General features: G+C 35.7%; 1 protein-coding gene across 6 annotated transcripts in view; it reads right to left on the bottom strand.

The window, feature by feature from the left end:
* LOC100647787 (QRFP-like peptide receptor) overlaps positions 1-12,699 on the bottom strand; it is a 79,942-nt gene extending 67,243 nt beyond the window's left edge. For 5 of the 6 annotated variants that reach the window (XM_012316093.3, XM_012316094.3, XM_012316095.3 and 2 more), the window contains exon 1: positions 12,492-12,661. The gene's annotated coding sequence lies outside the window, so the exon portion shown is untranslated. Of the gene's footprint in view, positions 1-12,491 lie in introns of all 6 variants that reach the window. The other variant, XM_048412298.1, reaches the window with a different exon arrangement.
* Positions 12,700-13,207: the final 508 nt, after the last annotated feature.

Here is a 13,207-nt window from a genome sequence, read left to right as displayed (position 1 = left end):
ATAAGTACAATTATTGCTGGAAATGGGAGGAAGCTTCGAAGTTAAAGCGAAAGCTCACTGCTGTCTTTAGTCGACTATCGATTCATCATGAAAAATTATTTTCTCTCGGGAAAGTTCGCCGTTATAAATCTAGAAGTAATGGGATTCTTTCCGCTAATGAATAAAATTCTCCCATCTTACAATATAATAAAATTCGCTGCCTCCGATTAATTCTCCTCGATTCAAGGAGACTGTATCCGGAAAACTGTGGCTCAGTTACCACGAACAATAAAAAGATGTTCGATGGAATCTATAACAAATCAACGCGAAAGCGAAGCAAATGGAAAACGAAGACGAAGCGTTTTCTTAAATTGAAGCAAACGCCTCGATTCGTAAAAGAGCTCGCCTGGAGTGTACTAAATCCTATATAATGGCCTCTAGTAAATCCTGCATAAGTATTCTAGCTGTTCTATTGAGTCGATAATGAATTCCATACTTGAAAAACGGGATAACCGAAACCCGCTTTCCTGGAAATTAAGTTATGTAGAGCAATTCGCGGCTTTTTCTTGCAGACAAATTTTCAACCATTTTACTGGTTAGAACTTTGTAAAAAGCATAAAGCGCAGACCATGTGAAGGTACTACGTGAGCGAGTGTTAGATCTGAATTCAGTAAGAGTAAAAGGTAAATAAATAGACGCTTAGTAATGGTTTTCTCTCTTTTCTTTTCTTCTACACCTTTCTCCGTTTTTCCTTCCCTTACTTTCTTCTAAATTTTCTTTTCGTCGTACCGTCCTGTCGTTCCTTTTCCGATTGAAAACTCATAAACAATCTTTTCTTCAATTTCCTTTTTTCTTTTCCTTCTGACTTCTTCACCCTTACCTTTCCCCCCAGCTCTTTTCCTTCCATATGTCTTTCTTCCTTTCTATCTTTCCTTTCCATTTCCTCCAATCATTGTTAACTTCCTGCCCCTTCATCCTATCTCTCCCGTTTTTCCCATCGAGGAAAAATAATTTCACTTTTCTTGCACGTGCAGAGAAACGTACGAACACGTTTAATTGTTTTTCCGGTCTGCTGAAAAATAATAGAAACAAAAGAATCTGACCCCCAGATACAAAACTACAATGTAGTTGAACATCTCGCTATAGCAACCTCCACAACGATCCAATCCTAAGCTAATGTATTTTTCCTGTCTCACGTCGAGCAGACTGAATTAACTCCAAAATGAATGGAGTTTCGTGTTGGATATATACGCGCTCATATATACGAGTTGAATTGTGAATATATATCTACTTTATATTCACCAACTTCAAAACTAAGAACACTCGAATCACAACTGCGCTAAAATGGAAAGCACAGTGAGACGTACTTGAAATCGGGTTAATTGCACGGAAGAAGACTCTGATAAAATAAAATTCCTTTTTCTGTTACTTTCGACCATCATGAAAAGTAAAAAAATACCGTTTTTAGCGTAACGGAGTGGAAACGTCCTCGCGTTTATCACGTTCTTTGCCACGATGGTCACCGCTTTGTAAATTTGTTAAAATGACTAGTAAGATGCATTTGGTAAACTAATTTCATAAATTTGCAGCAATGTCAATGACTTAGATAACATTATGAAAAAAAATGTGCGAATAGAGTATATAAGTATTTTGCAAAAATGAAATATTATACAGTGAAATGTTGCGACCATATTATACGGTAAATGTTACGCAATGAAGGTATTATAATTCGGCTATCACGGCAAAATATATAAAATTCGCGTGGCAATCAACGTGTTAAACGTATCGAAACGTGAAATCCCCCTGATTACCTCTAAAATATAACGTTCGTTATCTTATCAGACTCTTTGGCTCGGTGCTGCATTGAATTAATTTCGGAACGAATCTACATTTGCATCGCCCAATTATGCAACGCATATAATTTTAAACAGCGGTTTGTTTCGCTAAACGATTTTATAATCAAGTAGACGTTTAACTTGTTACTTTCTCAGTGAACGCAGAGCTAACCATAAAAGAAGATTGACGAGTTTCCATAAAGAATCTTTAGCAGAGGGAACAGCTTCAATTAACAACGAGAGATTGAAAAATGTAAATTCCAGCCTGATCGTATCGCCCATTGGATGAAATTAGAATTAGCGCTTGATGCGCGTGATTTACAAAACAAAGATAAAACAACCAACTTAGAAAATACCATGGTACACGCACAGGAAGCTAGGCAGGGAGTTTGTCGTTGCGGTAAACCAGATTAAAGCTGACCGCTACAATTATAACTTAGCTGCTTCTCCCACACGCGCGGATGTTACAGACAATCAAAATGTAAATGTAATTTTGAAAATGAAGATATAGATCGTGCAATCTGGCGATGCGAGCTTAACGATTCTGAAGGATCAGAATCGACGAGAAACTTGCTAATAAAACTTATTGCAAAATAAGGTCTCGTAAGACGAAATAGCAAAATTAGAGCATTTCTTTCCGCTAATGTAGTCGTTATACATTTGATTAGAAAATTTACGTCCAATTATTATTCCTATGTGCATATATAATCGCTCTCAAAAGTTTAAAACGTGCTAAGTTTTCAAAAGGAACAACGCCTTCTTTAATCGCACAGATATCTTATTTATAGTATTGAAACTGTAATTAATCATAGTTAGAAATGATTATTATCATTATCGTACTCTCATTTTTCAGAGAACTATGCGAAGAAGATTCATCCAAGAAGCAGAAAGTGCTTCAAAGCTTTGGACGAGAATAATAACGTCTCGTTAAAAAATATTTTAATAAAATATTATTGTCTAATTTTTCGATATATCCTCGTGTAAGCTGAAACAAAACTTCGTTGAGGTTTCAAATGCTCGGTGAGAAGAAAAAGTTTGCACAACGTTTGCTTTCTTGCGCACCATGAACAACATGATAGAATGAATATGCATTCCAGTGGGCGTTCCGCATTCTCTCTGTTAATGAATTTCGGAAGCTCGATTATACGATGCTTGTTGATCGCACGAACGATCCTCGGTGATTATCGGTGCATTAGATACACGATGCAGCGTTTAGTGCGTCGAAAACACCGTGGAAAGCAAAGAAAAAGGTCACCTTTGGGAGAGGAATAAATTTTCCTTCGCAAACTCTCGTTCTTTGGATCGCAAACTATCTCGAAGTCAATTTTCTCTATCGTTTCTCCGGCGAAATTCGACAAATTACGCGGGCTAGAATATGCAAGTGATATTTTTTCAAGGATGATACTACTAAATGATATCGTATCCTGAATTTTTATCTCGTATCGGAATTTCATCAAATTCGTCGTCGGTTTCGCTATCCGAAACCGAAACCGAAAAATAAAAGGTGCTTGAGGAATAGTAATTGCATTCGATCAAATAGCGTGCATGCTGCGATCGAACACGAAAGCGATTTTCTTAATCTCGATTCGAATAATGGAGTTGGACGGCGACCTTCCTAATTGAACTTTCATTGATTCCCAGAGAAATGCACCTGCACTTACATGTAATGGATACAGTAGAATTTCAGGGTTTCATCGGACAAAAGAAAGTTTAATTAACAATGCACACGTTTGAAAGCTACAGGTCCTATTCTACTTAGAGAAATCAATATAGATTGATATATTTTACCAATTAGATTCTCCTGAAAAAATTGTGCATTTGTTTCTAAACATCTACATGTGAATTCGGTGAAGTGGCAGAGTTACAAGGACCGACTGCCATGGTTTCTCAACTCTTCCAAATTGTGTTTATATATCAAAATGGATATCTACTTATCAGCCGTATTAAAATTATATCAATGTTTAATGTCTGCAATAGTTTTCTTTTATCATCCAAAGAAGTCGATGAAATTTATGATAAAAATGATATTTTTGTTTCTGGCTATTATTTCCTCGCGTCGATTAAAATCATTTTTCATTTTCCTGTTTCGGATAACTAACATAATTCGTGGCAGGCGTTCAGGATAGAATATTGTGAGAAATATGTAACAGTTTAAGTAATACATAATAAAGACAACTGTATAAATGTTAGGCTGCAGTTTCTTGAAATATGAACAGACATATAAAATTCCGAATTCCTTAGTTTATAATCATCCGATCATTTTTTTATCCTAAAAGGCACCTAAAAATAACATCTCGAAATGCAGGTCTGAATGAAAAATCGAATTCAAGAAACAATAGATTCCAAGAACAATCGCAGCCGTCTGTCCTTTTTCGTATAATTCGTTTCACTAATGGTCCATAATTTCCTGCACTAACCAAACTGCATTCATCTCGCATCTCGCTTTCCATTTACCACGAATGTCGCATCTTTTGCACGAGTTAGGTTCGTGTACTAACTCGTACAGCTGAAACTTCGAAGCGATAAATTGTACGAAAAGGATGTGACAGCGAGTTGGAGCAAAACAGAGGGAAAATATACGTAGACTTATGTCAGACACGGTTCAATCTCTGCCACGAACAATCACGAAAATGACACGCGATGGAACGACAGAGCTTGCGCCAAATTTCCGGCGTTCCGTTCGACGAGCCTTTCTATATGAACTGGTTGCAAAAAACGAAGCTCGTTAACCGCGCTAATTTTAGCCTGGTGATAAAGCCTGGTGAAGAAAAGGCATTCAGCTCGCATAATAGCAACTACAAACTTTGGCCATCGAATCAGGACTACCTCGTTTTCAACGTGTTTCGGTATTTTAGTAAAATTGAGAAACGCGAGAGACACGTTGAATAGAGAATTTTTTGAAGCATCAGGTCACCATCTATCATGAGTGTAACGACTAATCACGATTCAAGGTAGAAGAAAAAAAATTTCTATAATTTTTCCAAGACATCAAACAACAATCAGTTTGATTATGCAATTATCAAATAATTATACACGTGAGACTTCTGTAAAAAAATTTTACGCGTTAATAAAAGGTAAATTAATGGAAAAAAAATGAATGGGTGATTCGTCATATATAAAAATAATTATTACCAGAGAATATAAGTGGAAATAGCAGGTAATTATGCGAAAGAAACTATAATTTCAATGGACAACTGTCTTACATTAGTAAATCAAATAGAAACGATAATTGTGGTAGTTCGATATGCGTGGATCAGGTTAATTGAAAATTGGCACGCCATTTAAAAGGTATTAGAGATAATTTTATAACAATTCGGTTGGTGTGAAGTTTTACAGGATTTTCTCGCTTAAACGCTTAATCGACACATTGTGGTCCACGTGAAACTCACACGAATTTCGATTTAACTCTGAAACTTCCTCGTCGCTAAAACGAACAATTTTCGAATCGAATTCAACTTAATTGTCTTTCATTTAACGCGTGCCCAGTTTCATTCAGAGTTTCGAATTTAAGATAGCGAATGGCATAAAGAGTTCGATGTAGTAAACGGAACAGAGATAGACGCTAAGAATTCGTTGCGAGACTACTTTAACGATGGAAACGTCTCGTGGCGACGCGTTTACTTTTGACAGAAGTTAAATTGATTCGTTAATCACTTCGTTTTAATTCTATCTCACCTCTTTTCCATCTTTTATGTATTTACGTTAATCAAAACATTACTAAATCAAGAACTGTAATCTTTCGTTTACTGTCATTAATTTTAACGACACATTAATCAATGTTAAACCAACTTTCCACATGCGCGTGCCAATTAAAATTTCGCTGGATTAAAAATTTTGATCGTCTGCACCCTTCGTGCATTGTCACTAACTTCAACCGTGGATTGTACTGTAACTTACACTCACAGATGCCTCTACTTTTTCTTTCTCTACGAGACTAAGTTACTTAAAATTTTGCTAAGAGTAAAAATGTTAACATCCCGTGCTACAAATATTTACTCCAATTAAACCTTAAATTAGACTGGGGATGAAACGTTCCAGAAATTCTCCTAAAAGTACAGCCCACTGCCAACATTTATTTTCCCAATTCTAAAAAAATTAAACTGTCTAAAAACTGCTTACAAATCATACCAGATCACCAGTACCTAAAATACGCGAAAATACGCTTAATATTGCACACAAGCGGAGACCGTCTGTCACTAGAAGATAGATGCAAAATGAAAAGAGAAAACGGCTGGTTTCTTCGTCCTGAAGATGCGCGTCGGTGTCGATAGTGGACGGGCTTCTTGCCAAGCGAGTGCGAATTTCTTGGCTTAGAAGCGAATTTTCGATGACAAGAGTAGCCTGTTGGCGTAATGACGCCTTTTTCGACCAGTTTGATCTCAGTGTCCGACAGCCTGTGACAAATTACGAATCGATCGACAGATATAGAGGAGCTAATGACGCTGGATCCGTCGGATGGAACAATTCGTACGTACTTTCCATCGGCCGTTATCTGACGATAGTTGCGTAATTATTATAACAATTTCTAAACAGCATTTGCTTACGTTATCGATAAGAGAATTGCGCAATCCGCACCATATTAAAATCGCGTTTCCAACTTTCCTTCGTTCGCAGGCCTCGCGATACACTACAACTAGTCTGCAGATATTTATGCAAATCCATGTTTTTATGAATACAAATAAAGAAATGCGACCTCGGCAGAAATATGTTTTACGATTGTAAATAGCGCGATGATTACAAGGAATTTATGGGATTTATGAAAATATACTTAAAGGATCAATAGCGGTCTCCTAGACTAGAAACGCGTTCAATGCATGATGCATCTGCTTAATATTATATTGACATATTGATGTATGATATGATATTGGTAGACCGCTGATGTTTATGTAATTTCATAGTTTTACACGCATCGCTAAAGATATAGATTCTAAATAAAAATTTATCTCATTTACTCAATATCGTAATAAACGAAATACTCTAAATGTCTTAAATATCTTTCGCACGATATATATGCATTCTGTGCATTTTGATACCTTCAAACGTCGCATAAACGCGTAAAAATCCGCGGTCTAATTATAAGCAGCGAGGCGCGGATTTGTACGCGAGTTGATTTACAAAGAGCGCGATATTCGATTCCGAACGAGGGTGATCAACGTTAATGGAAAAGGGTTAATTAAACAGCACAGAATAGCGAAAGTTAACGCGTGTAGCGCTACTTCAAAGGCGGTTCGAGAAACGAAGTACGAGAGTAGTTTTCAGACGAACTTAATTTGTCCGGCCGTTTGACCGTTCCACGATCAACATCGCCTGAAACTTCCATAACGAAGCACAATTTATGCATCTACGCCATGTGTTGGCAATAAACCAGTATTTATAGGACATGGCAGGGCCAAGTCTTGCCGTAGACCGTACGCACGTAAATTTGCAACGGTGCTTTGCGAAATAACCGTGATAAAGTCAATCATAATATTCTTCAGGGAAAAAATCTCTAGCGTGTACGCTGCTCGAAATAATTGGAAGGTTGTTCTTCCGAATCCCCTCGTTGCGTCTGCATATTCTTTTAATGTTCCTCTTCAAATCAATGTTCATCAACGAATGATATATCGATACATCAATGGTATAGAATTTCTTCGCTTCTGTTTGCTCGATTAGTAGGAAATTTGTTTACAAAAACCATTTTTGTTCAATAGGAACAGTGTATTTGGCGAACTGGATTCGTATAAACAGATTAAAGCGTTATTGGAATTTAAACTATTGCACAGGCTAAAAGTTTGCGATCATTCTATGCTCCATCAAGATGAGAAACTTACAAGGGACGAGAGTTTCGAGAATCTTGTTGAAAATCTGTGAAAATCCATTTTTGTCTATCGTCGAAATTTTACGGTACTTCTTCTTCGTATTCTTCATTTGTATTCTTATATATAGCTGTAAATGTAATTTGCTCGAAATGCTATTATTTGGTTACTGTAAATTGCAAATGAAACGCTCGATCTCCAAACCGAAAATAAATGACAAACATTTACGCGGAATAAATTAGAGATACGACGTGGAAGAAATAAATTACAAAAAAAAGAGATATTTGTTTCGATATAAATCTTTGAAGTTTGACAATATCGTGGAGGACAGGAGATATTCCGAAATTTCAAAATACCTCGTCAAGAAAAATGTTTGAATGTTCCCAGTTCGGCCTAGTTCTGATATTTAGCTAAAAGACGATCGCACAATGGTGGAAAATACGTGTTCTTCTGATTTATGATTGCCGGACCAGGTACCACACGTGTTCAACCTACACTTACTACGCTAGATTCTATTTACGAGCCTCTGATCGACACGTGCGATCTACCTTTACACCTATCGAGTTTGCCAATAGTAATCGCGGTAAAAACGTATTCGAGAGATTCAACGATCTACAAAAAGTTTCCTGCATCTTTCATGAGACCGATTCCACACCTTTAACAACAATTAATGACATTTCCAGTTTTTCTATCGTCGACTTCTTTTTGTATTGTCGATCGAGGTTAAAGTTTCAATACGATGATTTATTCTTCCTTTCTCCATTAACTCACAGATCCATGATCTTTCCTAATTTAATCAAAAATTTCGAAATTTCCAATTTCCATGCTATAAAATCATCTTCGTAATCCATCTCATCGTTCGATATTCCTTCGAACCGCAAATTGGTTGTTGCAGAAGTACGATAAATTATTTATCTCGTTGATCGCGTTTATAAACGCTTCGGATATTGAAAAACGTTTTATGAACACGAAAATGAAACGACGAAATAGAACGATCCAACTACATAATTACAGCTTTTTGGTCTAGTATACCGTTTTATTTCAAAACGACACTTTTTAATCGACAATTTTATCTGGATATTTCTCTTCGATTACCACGGTTAATGGCCTACTAGAAATAATATTCCTAGGAATATTGAGTTCCGTTATTTGACAGATATTCGCAATAAATGATTCTCTTTCACTTCAATCAGGTATGAAACAGAACATTCAGACAAGCCTAGTACTTTGTTACCCGAACGCAATCGTCTAACTGTTTCGAACAGTTTCAAGTAGAATCGCGCAACTCGTTAAATAAAAGCTCGTTTCCATGTCTCGATTGACGAGGGAATTGCTCTTGACTCGTCACGGGAAGCGTCGTACGCTACAGACGATAAAGCGATGCTCTCGAGCGATATATTTGCATCGATTACCGAATAACGTGATTCCTATCGGGCAGCAACGCATCATCAACACCGTGCACACGCAATAAAGCAGGCCGATTTCAAAGTCACGTCGGAGATTTATGAAAAACGAGAGTGGCAAAGCGTGGAAATTTATTTGCCGTCCTACGAGTAAAACGCTAGCAAATAATTTACGTCTCTGCAGAGAAGCTACGCTTAGCTCGCCATATGCATTATTTTCCCATTTATCACATATTCCACGTAACCACGGCCGTTTCCCAATATTCTCTGTACTGTCCGCGTTTACGTTTCCGTAGAGGGGAGACACAAACGAATTCTCAGTACTGCGGAAGACCCAATCAAACGAGGAAGAATCAGAGGGGATGAGATACGCGCGTATTATCGAAAACGCGTAGATCGAGATATGCACATCGACGACCACCAGGGAATTAATTATACGATTGTGTCATATGTCCTTGATTTGTTACGTTACGAGTAACTTAATCTATTTTCCACGTTAACCATTGCCCAGTGGAGGTTGGATAATTGGCGACGAGCATCAAATACACACCCTATTTTAATTCGTTCTATGCGAATAAAGCTGAGAAACTATTATGATAGGGATTTGTTATCTTTTAACTTGCTTCTTTCTTTCTTGCTAATCTTTCTTGGGTCTGTACAAGTTGACATGAATTTTATATTTCGACGAATATTACGAGAAGACAGATAGTTGTTAGATATTTGGGAAATAATAAACGTAAAATAAAGATGCACGAGTCAAAGCTGATCGTACCTTCGCCGTCGGAATTAACCGAAGTGAAACAAATCTGAAGAATCACCAAGAAATTACTAACTTCTTAAGCATTATTATCTTGCTTGGAATTCTAGGTAGCGAAGAATTTTTCCGTCAATTAGTGTAATAAATGTCTCATCGCCTATGTATAACGTATCGGAGACTCGGATCATTCGAGCAACTTTAAAGTTAATTAGGCGTGGCGGAAAGTTTAAAAGTAAAAATATTTTATTCTTGAGAGGATTAAGCACGAAGATTAAGCAATAGAATAGAGAAATTTAGCATGGGAATGAAACCTTTTGCAGACGTTCTTTCCCATGCATCAGCTAATTTAATTAATCTGCTATAATTTCGAAATATAATTAAAATGAAACGGAATTTCCACGATTTAATACAAATAGAATATAAAGTGGTTTGATAAAATAGCAATTTAGTAAATGTGATCAAAATTTTAATCGATATTTGATAAGTTTTAAAACTCGATTGAAATTGGGACAGTTTTCACGATGAGTATTGGGAAAGAACGATCAATGGAACTTTATCGAATGAATCTGGTTCGTCTGGTAATCTCTCATTGTGGTTACGGTATTCCACGTGATTAGCTGGCAAAGACAACAAAGCTACGAAGTTCGTACAGGAAACAAAACTCTGAAACAATTTCAATCACGCTTCATCCGAAGCGAACAACAATCATGAGTTTGCCAAAGAGAAACAACAATTTGTAAATATAATCAGAATGCAAATCTAGCGTGCACTAAGTTCTTAGTGTTCGACGAATTAATTTCGATATTCCACAAACTTGCAGACAGCTATAATTTTCTAATGTCTCGTACGACTGATAAGAGATAACGAAAAAGATAGTTTATACAAGATTAAACTCTGAATTGTTGTAAACAGAGCAAGTATTCATATAAGGTATAGAAAACATGCATTTATAGATTAAAAAAAAAAAAAGAAAGAAAGAGGAGAATATTAAAATAACAAGATACGAAAAATTATTCAAACATCGATATCTAGGAAATACAAAATAGTATTAATAGGACAATGATAGGATAGAAAACGTACTACAAATTCACTCACTATATAGGATGTACGAAGTTTCGTACATCCTATATAATATTTATTAGAATAAAACTGTACTAAATTTCACTGCAAGAAGACTAAAGCCTCTTTTATTATTATTTTACATGTTAAGGAATAAATGTGTTATTATACATGATAGTACATGCTTTATTTAAACAAAAATAACATTATTGTAAGGTGTATGAAGATTCTTTTGTAACTGTAAGTAGATGAATATAGAACATGATGCAATACGACATATAACAAGTGATTAAGATATATTATAGCTTTATGCTATAAAACTGGGTCATCCTGACGCAAGGATTATGAAGTAAATAAAACTGTAGTAATAATACTTTAAGAGAACATAAAAGAAATGTGATATAGCAGTAGTAAAATAATATATGTATCATATTTTCTCTCCCTTTTTGATATTATCTTAAAGTGAAAAGGAAATGTAATAATAATTTATACCGTGGTGATCGCTCAAGTGTACAGAGTTTGAATGTTTTCGTCTTTTATTCCTTTCCATCTTAATCTGGAACTTACTCGACTCCACTCCATCACGCTATTTTATTTACATTCGTATAATAATATACACAAGCGTGTATCCATGAAGCGTAATTCCAATGTCAAATACGCACAAAACCCGCCCTGTTTTTCTAAAGTTCTTATTCGCGAACCGTGCCTGGAGCATTATTACACCCTTGAAAAAAAAAAAATCTTTTCTCGGCGACCTCGAGCTTCTGAGAACGCCAGATGGCTAACGCGGTTTCATGAAATTTCTCTCGTTTAGTGGTGTGAAAATAAAACGAAATCTTCGAAAAAAAGAGAATACAACATACGTTTGACGTTAAAAACTCAGGGTGTTTCATTAACTAAATTTAACACACACGACTTCTAATTGGAGATAATTCGATAGAAATCTAATGATCCTAAAGATAATTATTATATACTTACTTTATAAATTACTCTTAAAGTGTCTCGGGCCACCGATATTGTACGAGCCACTAATTAATTAAAGCAGGAAATTTCTAGCTAGATACTAATAACACGTAATCGCGAAATAATCGGTTTGGCGGTTATATCGCGAAAATTCTCAGAAATCGAAAGTAACAGCGTATATCGAATTTCACGTGTTAACATCCCCTACAGCTATTAAAAGCTTTATCCTGACATCTTGACGTTAAAATGGTCGAAAAGCTTTCACGCCATAAAAGTCAATCCACAAATATCACACTATGTAAAAATCTTTCAAGCTGAAAAACTGCGAAATTATATAGACTACGTGGTAAACAGCCAATAATGGTTACCAATAAATTATCACTAAACTGACGTCGTTCTGTCAATTCGTATTTTTGAGGATGTAATTAAAAGAAGTAGATTCTCGTTAGAAAATGTTTTTACTTATCAAGTATTATAGAATGCACTATACGTTGAATATTTTCTATGTACAGTCTGTGCTACAATTCTACACATTCTATGTACAATTCTACACTTTCATATTTCCTACAAATGCGTAAAAAACCTAACCCCAATCTAATCATCAGTAACAAGTTATGATATGAACTTTAATAGTTAATGTTTAAATTAAATGCTGATTATTTAATATAATCAAAAATGGTTCGTTTACTTTAGAAAGTACCTTGGTAAAATAGCGGAGAAAATAACTAAACGACGCTTTGACATACTGCACAACGTTGTCTGCTGTCACAGCTTGAAATCACTTACTAAATTCTTGTCGTTGATCGTTCAAGAATCACGAAAGAAAGTTCGAAATTCAATGACAATCACGTCACGATGCTTCTTCACAGAGCGGTATCTATAAACTGAAAGCCGGACGAAACCACGCGAGTGCGACCACGAAACTACCCGCCAACCCGACTTACCCCGAACAAGAGCGAAAGCTTACGAACGCCGAACGAAGACAGCCGATGCTTTTCGTAACACTCGAACCAAGCCTCGTGTGATCTGAAATTAACAAAAGAGAAATGAACAAATAAAGAACATTAATATTCGAAAATAACGATTGCCTTTGCGATGATCCTTTAAATTATCGACCATCTAAATTCCAATTGTCATTGTAATGATGAAATTCGAAATCGTTTATTATCAACTGTTTTACTAAATGTATCTGATTATTACATGATATAAGATTTTATGAAATAAATAGTTAAAGAAACGATAATTTTAAAATTTTAGTAATGTTATATATAACATTATTAAGCTAAGAATATAAATAACCCTACAATGCTACTATGTTATCAAACTATCTCCGAACTTGATACGGTTTTGGAAATATATAATTTCGAAAAACAAATACTCTCACTCCTACTTCATTTTTACCTTCCTTCCCTAATA

This window comes from Bombus terrestris, chromosome 14 (genome assembly GCF_910591885.1).
Source record: "Bombus terrestris chromosome 14, iyBomTerr1.2, whole genome shotgun sequence".
Lineage (NCBI taxonomy): Eukaryota > Metazoa > Arthropoda > Insecta > Hymenoptera > Apidae > Bombus > Bombus terrestris.
Note: the sequence above shows the minus strand (reverse complement) of the source record. Positions and strands in the feature narration are given on the sequence as shown.